This window comes from Lampris incognitus, chromosome 8 (genome assembly GCF_029633865.1).
Source record: "Lampris incognitus isolate fLamInc1 chromosome 8, fLamInc1.hap2, whole genome shotgun sequence".
Taxonomy (NCBI): domain Eukaryota; kingdom Metazoa; phylum Chordata; class Actinopteri; order Lampriformes; family Lampridae; genus Lampris; species Lampris incognitus.
The window spans coordinates 13361224-13382495 of record NC_079218.1 but is presented as its reverse complement, the minus strand read 5'-3'; the positions used below and the strand labels follow the sequence as shown (position 1 = coordinate 13382495).

General features: G+C 46.3%; 1 pseudogene; it reads right to left on the bottom strand.

Moving 5' to 3' along the window:
- The window catches only part of LOC130117107 (uncharacterized), a 65101-nt pseudogene extending 63682 nt beyond the window's left edge, over positions 1 to 1419 (bottom strand).
- Between the last annotated feature and the right edge of the window lie 19853 nt (positions 1420 to 21272).

The window sequence follows — 21272 nt, the reverse complement described above, 5'->3', positions numbered from 1 at the left end:
CTTAACTCCCTTCTTCAACAGGTTTGTGAGTGGTGTTGTCACAGCTGCAAAGTTGGGGAAAAAAACGCCTATAAAAACCACACATGCTCAAAAGGCGCATTAGCTGGCGTTTTGTTTTCGGAACAGGCAGGTCTAAAATGGCTTGCACCTTGGCAGTCCTTGGTCTCACCAAACCTTGGTCACATAGTAGCACCAAATATGTGACCTGCCCCTTTTCAATCTCACATTTGGGCAAGTTGATTACCAACCCCGCTTGTTTAAGACACTCAAACAGCTGTCTCATATGTTCCATGCGATGAGACCACGAAGTGCTATAGCAAACCACCTCATCCAGATATGCGACAGTGTTCTGCACTCTGGAGGTTACCAAATTCATTAACCTCTGAAAGGTTGTCAGCGCATTTTTCATGCCAAACAGGAGAACCTGACAGTGATACAAACTCTCCTGTTTCACAAATGCAGACACATCTTTTGCCTTTTCTGTCAACAGGACTTGCCAGTAGCCCTTTAACAAGTCAAATTTCGACACATACTGTGCATTGCCGATCTTATCAATACAGTCATCCAGCCTGGGTATAGGATATACATCCATTTTAGTTACATTATTTACTTTTCAGTAATCAATGCAAGGACGCACAGTTAAAATCGGGCTTGAGAACAGGGACTACAGCCATTCACTTGAGCCTTGCTCGATCACACCGATTTCTTCCATACAGAGCAACTCTGGTTTCACCTGAGCCCATTTTTGTGGGTTAATCCGGTATGGATGTTGTTTAATGGGGGTTGTCTCACCAGTGTCTACATCATGAGTTATTAAATTTGTTAAGCCAGGGGTATCTCTAAACAGAGAACTATACTGATCCACTACATGTAATACATCCTCTTTCTGCTCTGCGGTGAGATGACTCAGTGACTCTCTGAGATTGGCCAAGGCATTGGAATTCTTAAGCGTAGCTGTAACTGGTTCAACTGACCCAACCCAATCATCCTCACTCTCCTCCTCTTCCACAGTAACCTGAGATGTGATACACACAGTGGATGGAGTGTCACAAGTATAATAAGGTTTCAAGAGATTGATGTGACATAGTCGTGATTTCTGTCTCTGTCGGGTGTCTCAACCACATAATTGCAATCACCCACCTTCTTGATAACCTTATATGGACCATAGAATTTCACCCCCAGACTACCTCCACCCATGGGCAACAACACAAGAACCTGGTCTCCTGCTTTGAAGGTATACTTCACTGCTTTTTTGTCATAGTGAGCCTTCATCTTTCCCTTAGCTGCTTCCAAGTTACAAGTGGCCAAGTCACAAGCTGCATGTAGCCAGTCTTTGAAGGACGCTACATACTGCAAAACCCCACCAGGAGCACCTTTCTGCAAAGCTGACTGCAACAGTTGTTCTTTCACCATCTTCATGTCTATAAACCAGTTCAAAAGGGCTAAAACATGTAGCCTTATTCACCGAGTCTCTGACAGCAAACAATAAAAATGGCATAGCTACATCCCAGTCATTTGAGCAACCCACACAATAGGTCTTAATCATGACTTTAAAGTCTGATGGTACCTCTCAATTGCACCTTGGGACTGAGGATGATAGACAGACGACATAATTTGTTTAACTCCCAGCTCATGTATCGCTTCCTGGAATACACCAGAAGTGAAGTTGGACCCACAATCATGTTGGACTTCTAGTGGTAAACTACCTGAGAAAAGAAATGGAGCAGAGCCTCCACTATGACCTTGGTCTTAATTGACTTCAACAGCACCACCTCTGGAAACCTGGTGGCCACATTCATAATAGTCAGGAGATACTCATTCCCTTTCTTAGTTTTTGGCAAAGGGCCAACACAATCAATAAGTACCCTTGAGAATTTTTCCTCCATAACAGGTAGATGGCAGAGAGGAGCAACTGGAACTGTCTGGTTGAGCTTGCCCACAACCTGAAAAGCATGACAGCTATGACAGTACAAAACCACATTTTTATGCATTTTGGGCCAGTAGAAATGTCTACTGATTTCCTCTTGCGTTTTACGGATGCCTAAATGACCTGCTAAGGATACTTCATGGGCTAAACAATGGACCTCCTTCCTGAAACTCTCAGGCAACACAATTTGAGTCATAACGGTCCACGGTTCATCCACAGGATGATCACGAGACCGCCATTTCCTCAACAAGACTCCGTCTTGGAGAAAGAAACCTTCAGCCACAACCTTCATGTCCTCAGCATTATCAGCCGTCTGTCTTAATGGAGCTACAGAAGGATCTTTTCCTTGCTCTGATATAAGTGCTTCCCGAGAAAACTGGGAGCAGGCGCACACCTCAGCTAGCTTAGCAACAAAGGTATCAGCCAAACCACCAGATAGTTCATCCTGCTCACTGGAATTGCCCTTTTCAGCAGCCCAAGCCTGAGCATGTGTCACCCTACATGCCGTAAACACCTCCAGATGTTCTCTCTCCAAAGCCATGGTCTCAGGGACCTCACAAGGTGTCTCACTCACAACAGGTGTTACACAAACCTGAGTACCAGCCAAATCATTGCCCAACACAAAGGCAACTCCTTCAATCAGCAAGGAAGGAACAATTCCCCACCACTACCGGTCCATTTACAATGTTAGATACCAGAAATACTTTGTGCAGAGGGGCACTAACAAAACCACCTCCTATCCACTTCACTGGGGTAGAAGCTTTTAAATACGTGGCAGTCGGTAGGTCTATGACACCCTGAACTATGAAGGAGTGTGGCACCTGTGTCCCTTAAAATTGATATAGGGACCAAAATTGATATAGGGACCGATATAAGGACCACCAGGTGCACCAGAAACTGCCCCTTTTGACACAAAACCTTCAAACCCCTTCACTATTGGGCAGGAAGGCATGTTCAAACTGTCCACCTCACAAGAATCGATCTGAGTCTGGGCTCTAATCAATCCCGCAATTTTCCCATCTATATTTTTTGTCTTGAGACCAGGACAACTGGACTTTATATGGCCAGATATTCTGCAATAATGGCAGATAAAATATTTGTGAAAAAAGTAAGGCTTCTCATATCTTTTCCCTGGCCCTGGAGACGGAACAGAGGTGGGAGTAGATTCTGTCATGACAGCCTCACCAGGCCTGTCAGTTGCAGCCTGCTTCCCATCCTATCTGCCAAACTTTCCTTTCCATGGCACTTCTCTGTGGGTTAACTCATGAGAATCCGCTGCCATAGCAGCTTTTCTTAACTCAGTAATGCCCATCTCATTTAGATGCATCTTCATATACCAAGGTAAACTGGTTTTGAACTGCTCCACCAGCATACGCTGCTGGAACTCTTGAAAGGTGTGAGAGTTAGTGCTTGCCAACCACCTGTCAAACACAACTCCCTGTTGCCTAGCCAAATCAAGGAAAGATTCACTTGATTTTCGCTGCAGAGAGCTGAACTTCTGTCGGTAGGCTTCTGGCACCACCTCATAGGCTGCCAAAACCACCTTTCCCGCAGTATCATAGTCTCTGCTGTCAGAAGCATCTAACGCAGCATAAGCTTCCCGGGCTCTGCCCTCAAGCACACTCTGGATAAGCAACGTCCACCTATTCTCAGGCCATTCTAGATCTTTGGCAATTTTCTCAAAAGAAAGAGCCCACATCATCTCGATTAAATTTTGGCATGAGTTTCAAACAGCTGGAAACATCAAAACAAGCTTTGTGCTTATGTTGTAAGTCACTGTTGTTCACTTTAAGTTTCTCTTGCTCTAATGTCAGCTTTGCTAACTCCAGCTGAACAGCCACTCCCCCTCTCTCGCTCGCTCGCCCGCTCGCTCTGCTCTTTCGTGTACGTGATCTTTTAGGTGCAACACTGAAATCAGGGTCTCCACAATCTCTGGCTTTTTAGTCTCTGGAGGGATGTCTACCTTACAATATTGAGCTACAGCAAACTCACTCCCACAAAACTCCTCTACGCTGAACGTTGCCATGGTTATCGTTATCAAATTCTCTCAAAAATAGGCAAACCAAAAGAGACAAGAGACTCTCAAAATTGCCTCTAAGGTAACTATTACCAAATAGCCTTACCGACAAAACATATAACCTGCAACAAGAGGTAGCTCGTAAGTCGCTATATTCCCAGAAATTGATATGAACGGACCGCACACGACGTTAATCGAAGACCACAAACCGATACACTGCAGTACACACCAGCAAAACACCTGCCACCATTAGCCAAGTAGCTAACAGCTAACAAGCCAAACCAACCTGTTAACAACATGTAGACCTATATCCCCGTTTTTAACCTCAACACACACGATACATGCATTCACTTACTGCCCTTCTAGCTAGCTTAGTTTTGCGCGGCAACCATCAGTTTTAAGTGAGATGTTAGCACCGTGCAGCTATTCTGCGCGTAGCTGTATGTCCGTGGCCTACTTCTAAACCTGGCAACATGCGGCTTTCCCGAGCTGAATCCACCTCAGTTGTGCCCCTTCTCACAAACGGTGTGCAGAAAAGATGGAAACGAGGGAAGAAAAGAGAAGAACTGATTTCCTAGGCGAGAGAAATAGCCGGGAGGTGGACTAGCTTACCGAGGTAGCAGGCTAGCAGTTAGCAGGTCCCTCCGACAAGGCCTCGGCCGCGTGGGTCTCAGCTGCCGTAAGCGGCGGACTCCGTCCTCGTATTTTAGTTCAGTTTAGGTTGATGGATCCTCAAAAACAAAAGAAAGTTGGTTTTCTTCAAAGTCCTTGTGTGAACTTGTAGTGTCCTGAACAGCGGTTTCAGACCGGCGTATCCTTAGGCGTTTATGCAAACTACTGCCGTTAACGGTGACGTCCTATATAAACGCTGCTTAACCACGCCTCCAATCATGTGTCAATGAAAACCAGTCCAAGTAAGAAAAGGAAGAAGGGGGAAGGCAGCTGTAACCCCTATCACTTCTACTACAAAAAAACCACAACTTTTAAACAACAAAACATCATGCTAACAAAGGTTTTATCCTTCCACAACACAATACAATGCCTGTCATTCATTTCTGAGTCATCGTTCCCCTCACAGATAGGTGGGTCTTGAAATTGTTAGGTTTACTGTTCACTCTTAACTGCAAATGCCTTCCGGTCCTTGTGCCTGTTTCTATCAGAATCTTTCCGTGTTTAAGCAATGGAAAGTGGCACTGGCTTCCAATAAAAAATTTTTAAAAAACAACCCTAACCCCATTCCAAGGTCTAGTTTTAAGGTGCTCTTATTAACAAGTAAAATTTCACAAGGGCTGGTGCCGTCCTATTAATCTGACCTTATAACACCGTGTACACCTGTGTGTGACCTCCTCTCGTAACACACCGGCTTCTTATCTCCCTCCAGAGATGGTCATCATCCTCTTACTGTTGACCCTTTCTGTAGAAACGTCTTGGTGCCTCCATTATAGAGAAAAGCTCAATTTATACTTTTAAAACTAGGCTTAAAGTGTACTCCCCCCCCCCCCCACCTATGGCTACCTGTAACTTTATACTTGGTATGTTGCCTGTAGAGTCCAGTGACCTTTGTTGGTCCATGTCCTCCTTCGGCCTGTCCCCATGCCTGGTTCTGTTTCTACAAGAGACTCATTCCCATAGCCCCCCACTAACCCTAAGTGTATCTATCGCCTTCCCCTTCCAGTGAGTGATTTTACTTATTTTGATTATATCTGTAAATGACTTTGTTAAATCGAGTCTTGGTTTTTTCTGCAGTCCCAATGGTTTGCTTTTGTCCTTTTTTTCAGAAGTGTGTTGAGGCCTCCTCTGAAATGCACTATAAACCAAAACAAAAGCTTCAGTGAGATTATGCTGCAGGACTTAAGATAAAAACAGAAATTCCTTGAACCAAAGGCATCCTATAAAAAGAGGTCAAAGGATGACGTTTTAAGATGTGATTTGAAAGATGACGTTGAGTAAGTCAGCCTCAGTGTCTGTCTATCAGGACCTTTTAGAGTCCGGGCAATAAGAATTGTCCAAGGCCATTCAGGAGCTACTTTTTTCTTTTGTTTTTTTTTCAAACCAAGAGCCATTCCAAAAATAAATTTTGATGATCTTTTCCTCTCATTCTGAGACACCCAGGTAAGTTTATTCATGTTTTAATCCCCCCTTGCTTTGGTTATTGTAAATACTTGTATTTTAGTGTTATCCAGTCATTTGTGTCCCATCTACAGCCGGTCATCAAAGCAGCTGTGCTTGCTTCTCTTCGTAGGCTCGAAGTACACTACAGAAATGACTTTTTAGATTTGAATGTTTATTTTGAAAGCTTTAGGGCTGGCTTTTATATATATATACATATCAGACCTCCTTCACCCCCTAACCAATTTCTTGTAGCCTCAATCTGGTAAAGATCTGCATTGACTGCTTCTTTGCAGCTACAGCTCTGGGAGAGTAGTCTTCAGGTTGATCCTGTTGAAAGTGCCGGCTCTTCCTCTGGCAGCTTCACATTTGTACCAGCGTGCGAGAAATGAGGGGAATACACTGGAGGGCGAGCCACCCAGGAGAACACCTCGCCCTGGGGCGACTTTCAGAAGAAGTAATACAAGAGTAATGATAGGAGGCGGGAAAAGGAGTGAAGGAGATGGATAGAACAAGGGAGGAGGGGAGGGCAAGAGGAGGGTGAGGATTTGCTAGCATAGCATAGAAAAAAAGTGAAGAGAATTTTGTATTCTTGTCTTTTTCATTCTCCCACCTGTCTGAACGTGTGCCATGTTTGTTTGTTTTTTGGTTTTTGGGTTTTTTTTGCAGCCTTGGTTCATCTGTATGGGCCTCTCTCTCTCTCTCTCTCTCTCTCTCTCTCTCTCTCTCTCTCTCTCTCTCTCTCTCTTTCTCTCACTCGCTCACAAATTCAAATTCTAATGGCTTTATTGGCATGACGGCAACACTGTACATATTGCCAAAGCAAGTGTTTAAACATTGAAAAGCTAAACATTAATTATAAAACACATTAGAGCAGAGGAACGTGGTACAAAACAAAGCAAATAAACTGTCATCAAACACAACGATGTGTGTCCGCTGACGGTCCTCAGCAACACAGACTGATGAGCTGCAGCTCTCTGGTGGGACTGGCAGCTTGTCTTCTGGTAGGTTAAGAGAACGTTTTCTTATTAACTGGAATTGTTTAAAATGTGCTCCTCTGAGATGTTTATGCTTTTCCCATGTGGCGAGGAGCTGTAGCTCAGCCTTTGCTCTGCAGGGAGACAGCTCTTCCTCTGTCTGCCCTTTTCTATCTTGTTTTTCTGGACAAGGTTGTCTGGAGAAAGATAAATATGACAGCTCAGTGCAAAGGGTTCTCTCTCTCCCCCCAGGCCTCGTCCCTCTGTCCCTCCTCCTCCGTCTTTTTCTTCCCCCCCCCCCCAGAACTCATCTCTCTGTCCTTCTTTCTCTTCATCTTCTTCCTCTTCTTCTTCTTCGTCTTCTTTTCTTTTCTTTTCTTCTTTGCTCTCTCTCTCTCTCTCTCTCTCGCTCTCTCTTTCTTTTTTCTTTATTGCCTCCCTCCATTTGTTTGTAAGTGATCTGGCTCCACAGGCAGAGAAGAGTTCTCACTGGAGAATATAAAGGGTGAACCTGCTCTCTTTTTCTCTTTCCTTGTTTTCTGTGACTACTTAGTACATTAGTACCTTACTGTAATCTAGCTAGCTAGCTAGCTAGCTATCTCTCGGTCTGTTAGCATGTCTGTCTATTTTTTCCCATTCATTGTAGTATCACCAGTAGTAACAGTCTCCGTGTGCCATGTGAAGGCCGAGTTCTTTCAAAATTTAATACACAGATCAGAAAAGTGGAACTATGTTTGGTCTTTTCTACCTTGGTATTCAGTTCCAGTTGACACGTGGTTATTATTACAAAATAACATTAAAAACTTCTGAATCTACAGAATGTCTGTCAAGTCAGTTTTATTTGTATAGCCCAATATCACAAATGACAAATTTGCCTCAGGGGGCTTTACAGCAACACAATATCCTGTCCTTAAACCCTTGCACCGGATAAGGAACAACTTCCCCCCAACAAAAAACCTTTAACAGTGAGCAAAACTAGGAAGAAACCTCAGAGACAGCAACAGTGGAGGGATCTCACTCCCAATACTAACAACGTGCAATGGATGTTGTGTTTACACAATTTACACAATACAACATTGAAATACAAAAATATGAGGTTTAAGTTTGGATTTAAAGGACTCAACAGACTGATTGTGTGGTGGCAGCAGGCAGGTTATTCCACAAGAATGGGGCCCGATAGGAAAAGGCCCTGCTGCCACCAGCTGACTTCTTTTTAACTTTGGGTGCACACAGGAGCCCTGTATTTAGAGAGCAAAGAGCTCAAGATGGAATGTACGGTTTAAGGTGATCAGACAGGTGAGATGGGGCAAGCCCATTTAGGATGTTATAAGTCAGCAGAAGCACCTTGAAATCTGATCTAACATGGATAGGAAGCCAATGAAGGGAGAAAAGAATTGGTGTAATATGGTCAAATTTTCTAGTTTTAGTTAGGATTCTAGCTGCAGCCTTCTGAACCATCTGAAGACTTTTAGTACTAGCATGTGGCAGACCTGAAAACACAACATTACAGTAATCAGGTCTGCATGAAACAAACGCATGTATCAGAGTCTCTGTGTCAGCCATGGACAAGAAAGACCAAATTTTAGCTGTTACATAAGTGAAAAAAGGCAGTCTTCGTGATTTATTTAATGCACTCGTCAAAGGAAAGGCTGGGATCATACATAGCACCAAGATTTTTGGGTATCACACTTTGTTAAATCACAGATTTGTTGATTGTTATTGTTACTTGATCAAATTGGGGTCTGTGTCTAGCAGGGCCAATGACCAGCATCTCGGTTTTATCCTAATTCAAAAGTAGGAAATTTAGTGTCTGTCTGTCTATCTGTCAGTCAGTCGGTCAGTCAGTCAGTCAGTCAGTCAGTCAGTCAGTCAGTCAGTCAGTCAGTCAGTCAGTCAGTCAGTCAGTCAGTCAGTCAGTCAGTCAGTCAGTCTGTCTGTCTGTCTGTCTGTCTGTCTGTCTGTCTGGGTTGTGGTAGCAGTGGGTCGGACAGAGAGCGGCTCATCCTCCTGAACAGCCACTGCCGCTCCGTTTAAAGACGCCCTGCTGTTTCTACCAACACTTTATTCCAACCATCACTTAAGCAGGGGTCTGAAATATTCAGCAAAAACAGCGGGAGGGATTCTCTGCTAATATAAATGTTGCATAGTGTTACCAAGCCGAGGAGGAGGCGAAACAAAGACGATTTCCTCTTATTTCCTCAGCGATGACTCGTCTTCTTGCGCCCGTCTCCTCTCAGCAGAGCCGCTTTAGAGGGAATACAATTTTTATGACGCACGGCTAAACATTACTCTTACACAGAACCAATTTACCAGAACCTCTCTTCTTGCTGTCTTCTTGGATAAGCATCTAATAGACTGCCAATGGCAGTCATACCAACATGCACCCTGGTTCTGCTGAATGACTGAGTGGGCTAGCAGTTGGATGGGAGACCTCCCAGGAAAAATTAATTTGCTTTTGGAAGTGGTGTTGGTGGCCCAGTAAGGGGCAGTCTTCAGAACTGGATGAAATGGTGGACCTCGTGACACATACACAAAGACACACAAACACCCATACACTTACTGACACGTGCACGTTTGAACTTTACCGATTCACACACACACACACACACACACACACACACACACACACACACACACACACACACACACAAACTCCTGCCGACAAGAACACACTTACTTGAACACACAGACAGGCACACATTTACTAACACGAAAAGGCACACATGATTAATGGCACATGTCTCCACCACGGATGACCACACTCGCTAGCCCTTGGCTAACGGGTCGGACCCTTTAGTTGACCGGTTAACGTAGTCGCCCGTGGGGCGGGAGACCAATACGCTTCATTGGCGTCAGAAGTGGGATGGTGAGACCGTGAGGCCATCGGAAGAGCGTGCGCCCAGAGGCGCGAGGGAGCTGGTATGCCGAAGCTTCCCGAAGGAGGGGGGGGGTAGTGTAGCGACCACAGATGACCAGACTCGCTAGCCCTGGGCCGCCCAGGAACGGGTCGGACCCTTTAGTCGAACGTTGTTGCCCGTGGTGCGGGAGATTCGGGTTCGCGTCCCGGCTGCGGCGGTTCCCGGGCTGCCCCCCGAATTCGCTACACACACTCTAACACACACATACTTCACTCCACATTAACAGACACCGATACACACACTCCACTCGATAATACACACACTTCCCACCACTTACACAAATTAAACATGCACAAAGGGCAACATTACCTCTACACAGATACATGCTTGCTTGCTGGTTGTCCATCGTGCCCGATGAGGACCATCTTCTTCTATTTGTGGGTCCTTTGGTGGCTGAATAGTCCGATCCTGGATGCACAGTTGCGGTTGCAGACCGGTCATGTAAAAGTGGTGCTGGAGGGGGTAGGGGTAGTTTTGCGAGCATGCCTCTTCGCACGCTTTGCTACACGGTGTTGTGTGCGCTGGTTTTCCATGTACTTCACTCCCTCTGAGATGTGAGAGCGCCAGGTTGTGCGGCAGAAAGCAAGTTCCTCCAAAGAAGAGGGGTTGATCTGACATCTTTTTAGTGTGGTCTTCATTTGGTCTTTGAACCGCTTCTTCTGCCCACCAGCAGTGCGTTGGCCAAGGCGTAGTTGGCTGTAGAGGACTTTACGTGGGAGTCGTTCGCTGGGCATGCGGATAACATGCCCAAGCCACCTGAGTTGATCCAGGTCCACTTTTCATCCATCCCAGACTCTGAGTTGATCAGCTGTTCAATGTCAACTAAGTTGTCGGCTAGAGAACGACGAAAGGTGTTTCGGGTGTCGCTGTTGGATAGTCTGGCGCAGTGGAGTGGTTTCTTTTTTGGCCCAGATTGGCGTCTCAAGGGTCGGACATGTACTCTGACTTTTGTCAGGATCATACGGTGGTCTGTCCAGCAGTCTGCTCCTCGCATAGCTCTTGTAAGGAGCACGTCTTTAAGATCAGCCCGCCTCACGATAGCATAATCAAGCAGGTGCCAGTGTTTGGATCCGGGATGCATCCAGGATGCCTTGTATTTATTCTTCTGTTGGAAAATGGTGTTTGTGATGGTGAGGTCATGTTCCGGGCACAGACTAAGAAGTCTTAAGCCATTGGTTTCTACTTTTCCAATGCCGTGGGCGCCAATCACTCCATTCCAATTTTGCATATTCTTCCCAACTCGGGCATTAAAATCACCAAGCAAAATGACTTTGTCGCTCCTTGGGATGTTGATGAGTATATCATCGAGTGCCTGGTAGAAGCGATCTTTCTCTTCATCATGAGATGGTAAAGTTGGAGCATAGGCACTTATCAAGGCGATGTATCGACATTTTGCAAGGGGTATACGGAGAGTCAAAAGCCGCTCATTAATGCCCACTGGTGTTTCTTCGAGTTTGCCCCCCGAATTCGCTACACACACTCTAACACACACATACTTAACTCCACATTAACAGACACCTATACACACACTCCACTCAATAATACACACACTTCCCACCACTTACACAAATTAAACATGCACAAAGGGCAACATTACCTCTACACAGATACATACCGAGAGACACACACACACACACACACACACACACACACACACACACACACACACACACACACACACACACACACACCATCTTTCTTGCGGATGCGTAAGTGCTCCAGCGTGCACGTGTGCGTGCTGCACGCTGTGACAAATACTCGTTCTGACACGTGGAGCGCGGCGCTGACGGGGCGCTGCCCGTGGCAACCAGGAGAAACACGCTAATAGAGAGATGCATTAGCGCATTTCCCGCCAGCCATGCTAATCAGAGAGGACGTTCACCTCACTTTGAGTCTTCACCATCCTCTCTCTCTCTCCCTGTCTCTCGCTCGCTCTCGCTCGCTCTCTCTCTGTCTCTCTGTCTCTCTCTCATACACAAAACACCACCCCCCCCCCACACCCCCATGCGCGCGCGCGCACACACACGCACACACACTGACCTATCTCCATCGTCCCTCTACATTCAACACCTTCTACCTCGCCTTGACCCGCTGATGGACCAAATGGGAAATAGGGTGGAGTGGAGGAGGAGGAGGTGGTCGTGTGTATGTGTGTGTGTGTGTGGGGGGGGGGGTCATGTTTCTCATGGAGCAAATAGGTTCCAATTGGCTCTCTTTGATAGTGCTTAATAATGTCGCTTGTGGATGAAATCAAATAGCATGGTGCGTCTTTGATCTGCGCATGTGTAAGAGAGGATGTGGGATGGGTGAATTGAGAGAGAGAGAGAGAGAGAGAGAGAGAGAGAGAGAGAGAGAGAGAGAGAGAGAGAGAGAGAGAGAGAGAGAGAGAGAGAGAGAGAAAGAAACCATGACAGACACGTTTGTTACTGTGTCGCTGCAATAAATATCCATGTGGAATTGTTTTATTCTGATTCAGTCTTCAAACGTTATATTTTATTTTTTCTCTCTAGGCAGAAGTTAAATAAACCGTGGTAGATGGGTGAGATAACTCAGTTTACCTCCAAAAAAAACCCAAACCCTTTGAGGTCCAGTGACACAAGTTCAATGTTCTGCTTCCTTGTTTCGACTAAAAGTGAAAAATTTGATTCAAGAATATTAAAATCACACTTTAACACGGAGAGTCTGTTATGGCACCTCTCTCTACCTCCCTCCCTCTCTCTCTCTCTCTCTCTCTCTCTCTCTCTCTCTCTCTCTCTCTCTCTCTCTCTCTCTCTCTCTCTCACACACACACACACACACCAACACGCGCGCGCGCACACACGCCACTAGCAACTTTTCTATTCCATCATTCCATTAGGTGACCATCATGAATATGCTACCATGTATTAGCTGGTAAAAGCTATCAATATTAAACATCCCATAATATACATACCGTACATAGTTAATGGGAATTCCCCTCACATGCTGGAATGGGCATTCTCACACAGTAAAACTGCTGCGGCCGGACTGGGAACCTCCCTGATATGAATGTGTCACAGTATGGAGGAAAGAGATAAGGCTGGACTATTACTGGTAATTTTTGTAATGGTTTTCACAGATTCTTGTAAAAAAAAAATTTTGCAGCCGCATTCTCTTGCTATTATTTAGTAATGTGCCACATGTTTACCAGTATCGTTAAGACAACACTAGAGTCAGAAGATTTTCATGTCACATCCATGAACATTTCCGCTTCCAGTGTGGGAAGATGGCAGCGCGAATTCACGTTTGCAGCGGCCTCACCCAGTACCGGTGTGGGAAGATGGCAGCGCGAACTTATTTTTGTGGCGGCCTCACCCAGTGCCCTCCATGCAGTGTATTTGTCCACGTCTGCGTCTAAGTTTGTTTTGTCTTCACTTGATGGCTAGGAGAGCTGGCGCTGGCTGGATCGGCTGGGAGAGCTTGGTCTTCTGCATCCTGTGGGCCCAGGGACCACAGCCCTGACCGGAGCTGCGCTCGAAGAGGTAACACCAGGGGCGGTCTGACAGGACGCGGAAGCAGAGCAGGCTAAGCTAACTGCTAGCCCATGCACACCGGGAGTTTCAATAACACCGAAGGCAGTCTGGCGGCAGCTTCGCCTATAGCATTGACTGTGTTTTAGTGTCGTCATATGGAATGCGGGGAGGTGTGTCGAAGGTGTCTGGCTGGGTGAGCTGGTGTTAGATTGGCTGGGGAAGCCAGGTCTGCTGTATCCGGTGGGCCCAGGGATCACGGCCCTGCCAGAACTCACGCACTCACCCAGTACCGATTATGCAGTGTCTTTGTCCATGTCTATGTCTGTGTCTAAGTTTGTGTTGTCGTGTGAAGTTTTTATTTTTATTTGTTTTCAGTTTAATGCCTGGGAGAGCTGGCGTTGTATCGGCTGAGAGAGCCTGGTCTGCTGTGTCTGGTAGGCCCAGGGACCATGGCCCTGCCTGAAGCTGCACCCGAAGAGGAAGCACCGAGGGTGGTCTGACAGGACCACGAGGCAGGCTAAGCTAACTGCTAGCTTATGCAGACCGGCAGGTCCGACAGCCCAGCAAACATGACCGCGCGGGCCCACTGTGGGTAGGTGTGGGTTTACTGTGGGGCAATGTGGGCAGGGGCAAACCCGCACTAATCCCATATGGGCCCCATGTGGTTAGCCCATGCGGGGCCCACAGTAGTTTTGCCCTTTGAGGCCCCTATGTGGGCTTATTGTGGGCAAGCCCAACTGTGCTCTTGCCCACAGTAAGCCCACGGGCTAACCCACAGCAGTTTTGCAGTTTTGACCTTTGAGGTCAACCCCCTGTTGACAGTACAGTTAAAACGTTTTAAGATTACAACTGCTTTAGGGTAAGCGGTACTCAAACTTTTTATTTACCGGCCATGCCCAATGCTGCATATAGTCAGACCTCTACAAAAATGACAGGAAAATGTAAACAATTTGTGTAAGGTATAACCGGTCCATCCCAATAAGACAAATACCGTCTCAACTTTTTGGTTTGTCGCAGCTGTTTCATATTATAGTTAAGAGAAAGAACATTAGTTTTTTTGTAAATTTTTTGTCCGTTAAATGTTCCCATAGAGCAGCTCATGCTGTTTTTTTAACCAACTTAATTACAGATTAACTATTACTCATAACTTTACAATTTTAATAATTTTGAACCATCAGAAATTTAGCGAACATACACACACAGCAGCTTATTGTAGTCTCATATAGTCTGCAATACATCTGACATGCTGTGCATGTGTGCAGTAATAAACTTGACACACTCCGTCACTCCAGCAGTACACATGTAAATATAGCCTATAGCCCTGGTTCAGTTTGGGTTTGGTCTCGAGGTGGTGCCAATCCTCATTACTTTAAATACGCCAAGAAGTTGGATTTGGGTAGTTTAATTTGAATTTTGCCCCGCCTGAGTCCAAGAACAATCAAAGTGTCAGTTTACCTAAATAAAAAAACATACAGATAATTTTGGCTTTACTCGCCCAGGTTTCGAGACATCTCTGTTCGAGACTTGCCTCTACCCCTACAGGTGAAGGAATCCCAGGCTAGACTAAATGCTCCACCTGTGGCTAACTCATACTGTGCACTTACATTTCAATTGTTGTTTTCTTCGGATGCTGTGACAAAAAGCAGCCGGGCCACAGCATCCGAGGTGGAAGCTGCCATCAAAATGTGGCTCAGAAATGCCGGGGATAGAGGACGGAGGAAGGAGCAAAAAATACATAGATTTAATGTTTGGGGTTTTTTTAGATTTAATGTTCTTATTGTGTTCGAATGTGGTTCTATGTTTGTCCTCTTTTATAAAAGCATTTCATTTGGTATATAGTTTTGTTTTTCAATTCCAATTGTTTCCAATTTTCAATAAATCCTTTCTACGTGTAATTTACATTTTCTTCATTTTTTTTGTTTGAGCTGGCTGTCAATAAATGTCACTAGCATACCAGGTACACATGGGGCACTATGGGCCCGCGTGGGACCACTGCTCCCAGCCCAAAGTGTGGGCATACTATGGGCATGCTGCGGGCCCACAATGGGTCCCACTAAAGGCCCACTCTGCTTAGTGTGGGCTGCCCCACTGGGGCCCCACCAGGGGCCTTAGTGTGGGGCCCACACGTGCCCCGCATTTCATGCCGGTAACGGGGCCCACAGTGGGCTGCCCTCTGTTCCTGCCCGCAGTGGCCCCTCATGGGCCCCAAAGAGGCATGTTTTCTGGGAGTCATCCTGGCTGGCTTTCGTTCTCAGGACAGTGGAATTTTTTGGTCTGTGTTGCACTGAATGGAGTGTGTTGTTAACTGTTTGTATTTGGTTTGTTTTTTGTCTTTTGCTTTGTTCTCTCTGTTTTTGCATGTTTTGGTGGTGTCGTTTTTTGGAACTTTTGCACATGTGTTTTGTTTTTAATCTTTTGTGTTGCACTGCTGTGGGCTGGACGAAAGGAAATTCTGATTTCGTTTCTTTTCGTGTATGCAAGTACGTGATAGAAATGACAATGAATTGTTCCCGATTCCTGATTCCTGATCTGTAACACAATGGGCTCGAAGAGGAAGGGTCGGGATATGTCCAACCAGATTTGGTCAGGACCAATCAGAAAACTGTACGAGTCTTCACACTCATCAGGCCACATCTGCAGAGACATTCCTGCATGTTGAACCAGATGTGTCTCCATCCCTCCTCTCCAACCCATGAGCTCCAACTCACGCCACAGACTCAGCCACACCAAATCCTTGTGATTGGGCTAACTGAAACCTTCAGGATTAGAAAGAAGAAAAAAAACATTTTCTACAAGGGGACCAGCTTGATCCGACCCATTCAACTGTGCTGCACATGCACGGATCTGATGCCCGGGACATAAATCAAAGACGCACCATTCTATTTGATTTCATCCACAAGCCATAGGATATTATTAAACACTATCAAAGAGAGCCAATTGAAACCTTTTTGCTCCATGAGAAACATGAACTGCTCTCCTCTCCAATCCCATCGCCCAGTTCAGGCCTACTTGAGGGAATATAGCTCAGGAAAAATTTTATATATATATATATATATATATATTATATATATATATATATATATATATATATATATAGTATATATATATATTAACGCCACGCGTTTGAGTCGAGGAGGCTGATTAAACTTTCATGGAGAACCGACAGTCTTCGGGCTCCGGAGCGTCGACAGGTCTTAATCTCCGGTGGCTGGCCAAACAAACGCCTCTATTGAAATGAAACGCAGGCTGCGAGGGTGAAAACCCACTCGGATAGACGGGGTATATATTGACTTCTAATATACCTGAGCTGGAGGCAATCAAAGCCCCTGCCTTTACTTGGAATCAATAGGCTTCCACTTTCTTCACCGTGGCCCCTGTAGTCGTTTTGGAAGCGAGCCAACCCTTTAAAGGGGGATCAGCGAGGCCTCCATTGAGAGTAATTGTGCGAGTTAAGCATTGCTGTCTTTATTTTATTTTATTTATTTTATTGTATTTTTTTCAAGATGTTTTGGCTCCTTGGAGCAAGTCAAAGACCCCCGTGACCCGAGCAGGACGAAATTTGGTGTACAGTTACGACGCTGCTCCGGGATAAATCCTGGAGCTGGCTGAGGAGTGTGTTCATTAATAGTTAGTGGGCTCATTAAGCCTGTCCGACTTGTAAGCACTCATCAATCCATTATTTATAGCTCAAATGGAATACAAAAGGTATCGGCCCCGCTCCCCATCAGACTGACCCCTGTGCTGGGTTCTCTCCCCCCCCCTCTCTCTCTCTCAATTTTTTTTCCAATTCAGTTCAAAGGGCTCTGCTGGCATGAAAGTTTTAAACAATGTTGCCAAGGCATCAAAATACAGTTTGCACAGTACACAGTAACACTAATAATGAACATCAACGCAACATTGTAACGATCAATAAAGAAACAATGAAACAACAATAACAATAAAGAAACAGAAGCAGATCAAAAGGTGGAGCGAGGCTGTGAGGAGACTACAGCTGTCAGGTGTTGCCCCCCCCCCCCCTCTCTCTGTCTGTCACATACACACAAACACACACTCTTTCTTTCTTTCTCTGTGTCCTTCTCTTCCTAACACACACATCCCTCTCTTAACGCTCTCCATCTCTCTCTCTCTCTCTCTCTCTCTCTCTCCTCTCTCTCTCTCTCTCTCTCTCTCTCTCTCTCTCTCTCTCTCTCAATTCAATTCAATATTCGCTTTATTGGCGTGACATACGCTTTGTACATGTGGCCAAAGCATGTGAAACAACAACACAACAGCGACAATGATTATGATAATAACAGCAACAGCAGCAATAGGCGCCGTCACCCACTGTCTCCCAGGTTGTGGCGGGGAAAATACAAATCTCGCCGCGATGCTCGCCGCTGGCCCCCCTCCCAGGACCCCCCGCAGCTTACCTGGTCCTCTGGAGTCACGTGGTCCAGCTCCCGGACAAAAGCCCGTCGCTGTTTTCAAAATGTTTCACATTTAAGGAGGAAGTCTCTCTCTCTCTCTCTCTCTCTCTACGCACACACACGCACACACACACACACACACACACACAGTTTTCACACACACCACACTCGGTGAAAATGTAGCTTACAGAATAACGAAGAGAGTTTGAATGCATTGTGGGACTGGCGATGGAGCGCTTGTTGGGTAATTCTGTTAACAAAAGGTATCCTTAGATGGAATTAAATATTTATCGTTTCTATGAATAACAATTGACGAGGGAGCGGTGAGGCACTGTTTACTTTTATGGGGATTTTTTGGGGGGGGGGGCAGAGCTTTGTGTGCGTGTGTGTGTGTGTGTTGGGGGGGGTAGAGAGTCGTACCAAGGGGTTCAGGTTATGCGCGCCACGTGCGCGTGGCGTGGCACCGTGTTTCGCTGCAGAACCCGAACACGCGGCAGCAGGAAGCTGTGCTCTGCGTGACATCTGACCTTCCGCCCTCCCGCTGCTTGTTTCCGACGCAGGAGCTGTCGGAGCGGTGACCCCGCTTATAGTCACCTGTGATGAAATCCGCCGCGGTCCTTTAGTCCTAAAGCCTCGCCTCTGCGCGTGCGTGCGCGCGCGCGCGCGCGCGTCTGTGTGAGAGAGAGAGAGACATCCACTAATAGTGGAGTGCTGTGAGTGGCTGTTGCAGAATGTTACACCGATAAGACCAGTTAAGGCTCTGAAGCACAGCCATTAACACTCATCTTGATACCATTATTTTCAAACAGCATTGAAGCAACAAGGCCCAACAAGGCCTGAATGTTTTGTTTTGTTTTTGTTTTGTTTTTGTTTGTTTTTGTTTTGTTTGTTTTTTAACGTTAATTAGTCAGGCCGTCCTAAACATGACGGGTGACGGGTTTTTTATTTAACCTTTAGTCTTTCCCTCATGGCAGCGTGTGATGAAACTGCACAGGCCTGTCCGCCTCCCCGCACCGCCCTGGCGGGGACAGCCGGGGGAGGGAAACGAGCGCCATCAGAACGTTCCGAATCCGGCAGAGGGTCGAGTCTCAACTCCGTCCTTCTTATCGCCTTGCAGGTTTGACGAAGGATCAGGGGTTTGGTGTGTTTTCGGGACACGGGTGAAGAGGAGGATGAAGAGGAGGAGGAGGAGGAGGAGGAGGAGGGGGGGGGGCTCCTTCTTTCCGCGCGTTTTCTCCTTTAATTAGCGGAGGCCCGGACCGCCGACGCTCGCGCGGAGCTGGCGGAGGACGGAAACACGGTTAAGCAAATTGGTATTTAACTGGAAACTTGCTGCTCTCCGCTGCTGCATTATTCATCAGCGAGACGAAGAAGTAGCGCCGCACATCCCAGCAGCAGCAGCTGCAGCAGCTGCAGCCTTCCTCATCCTCATCCACACCCTCCTCCTCCTCCTCCGAGCAAAGAGAGAGAGAGGGGGGGATATATAGGGCAAAGAGATGAAGAAATGCAGTCCATGGAGAACAAATCCCCCAAACGCAAACAGTCGCTACGTCTCATCATCCTCTCAGAGAGCCAGCCAACCCCCTCCGACTGTTTATTTCCTGTTGTTTTGTTTGTTTGTTTGTTTGTTTGTTTTGTTTGTTTGTTTGTTTGCCTGATTGCTAAAGGGGCCGATGGGAAGCTGAGTTTGGTTTCCAGTCAAAGTGGCCCGGGAGCCTCATTCCCAAACCCTGCCGTGTCTTGGCTGTTGAAGACCTCCTTATTAGGGGGCGAATAAATAAACGCGCCCTCCCTCCGCGTGTTCAGCTTCATCAGATTTACTGTAAGTCGGGCCGCGTGCGTGCGTGCGTGCGGGGGCTGCCGCTGCACCTCGCGGCCGCTCTGGTTTACGCTTCCGCAGGTTTCCATGGTGAAGGAGACGCCGCCAGGGGCCCGCAGACCACCGGGTGCACCTTCACACACGCGTCCTCCCCCGCATTTAGATGCGTGTCTTCACGTGCAGCGTCTCTGAAAACACGTCCGCACGCGACTTCAGAGTAGGGGAACTGAACAGTCCGAATACCGAACCTCGGTCCGGCTTCTCAGACACGCGTCATCCGCACCAGAGCCGACGCTCTGCAGGCTGCAGGTGAGCGCTGACTCGAACCGGAGGTTCTGGTCGCAGATTATTTGGTCTGTGGGTGCAGAAGACAGGATGTGCAACGGACGTCTTCCTGCTGCAGTAGTAATAAGTACGCTGTCTGCGCGCGCGACCGCGTGTGTGGTTTTGTTGTTGTTGTTGTTGTTGTTGTCTTGTTAGTGCTCTTATAATATCATAGGTTTTCCCCCCTTTCCGTTATCAGGTAGGCTGTGTTCGTGCCCAGAACCCACCACTTTATCAATATTATGGATATCATTGATACATACTTCCGGTCATGACGTGCTGACCAGCTCTGTAAAGACATATCGATCATGCGGGAAACACTTTGCCCAGAATGAAATGTATCGATGGGCTACGACAGTCACCTGATCACCTGTAGTCATGCAGGTTTGATCCGGGTTTTATGTAGTTTTATGGCTCATTAATCATTTAAATATCTTATCTTTAAAAAAAAACGGATACATTTGTATCTGAATTTGGTTCTCATTCTGTATGTTTTAATCCTTACCGTGTCCTCGAGACCGGGCCTGCCGAATGTACCTGCATACCCAAGCAGAAAATGTTGCGCGTGCGTACGCGCGCGCGCCTATACAGACGCAAAGTATATGTCTGTGTGCGGGCGCGTCTGCACACCTGCGTGCGTGTCTCCTCGTGCATGCGCACAGCGAGCGAGGCGGAAGCGGAGGCGGCGCTCGGCCGGGGAAGCCTGTGAATGGCGGCCATTAAATAAACATGCTGCACCTCCTTGATGCAGCCGGCGGAGTTTCGGAGGAGGGTGCACCGCAGCTCACATGTCTGCGCCTCTTTACACCGGGAAAACAGCTTGTGGGTCTATATATAGATACGTCCCAATGAAGCCGCCGGATTCATATTCATATCGGCCCCGGAACCTGATGAAGGTGCGGCTCCCCCGCTGATGGCACAACAGCACCTGGGTTTCTATTTAACAGCAACAGGCATGTCATACTGGATATAAATTAATAATAATAATAATGGATAAATTATTATTATTATTATTACTATTATCATAAGTTATTATTATTGTTAATAATAATAATAATAATAACAATGGTCACATACTGATAATAACAATAGCTATGTAATTATTATTGTTAATAACAACAATAATAAAAGTTTTAAATTATTATTATTATTAATTATAATATAATAATAAATGATTATTATTGTAATAATGATAATAATAATAAGAATGATAGTTCTAAGTTAATAATAATAAAAGAGTTCATGGTGCAGTTTATAATACCTAACATGTAGGAAGAATTCGAA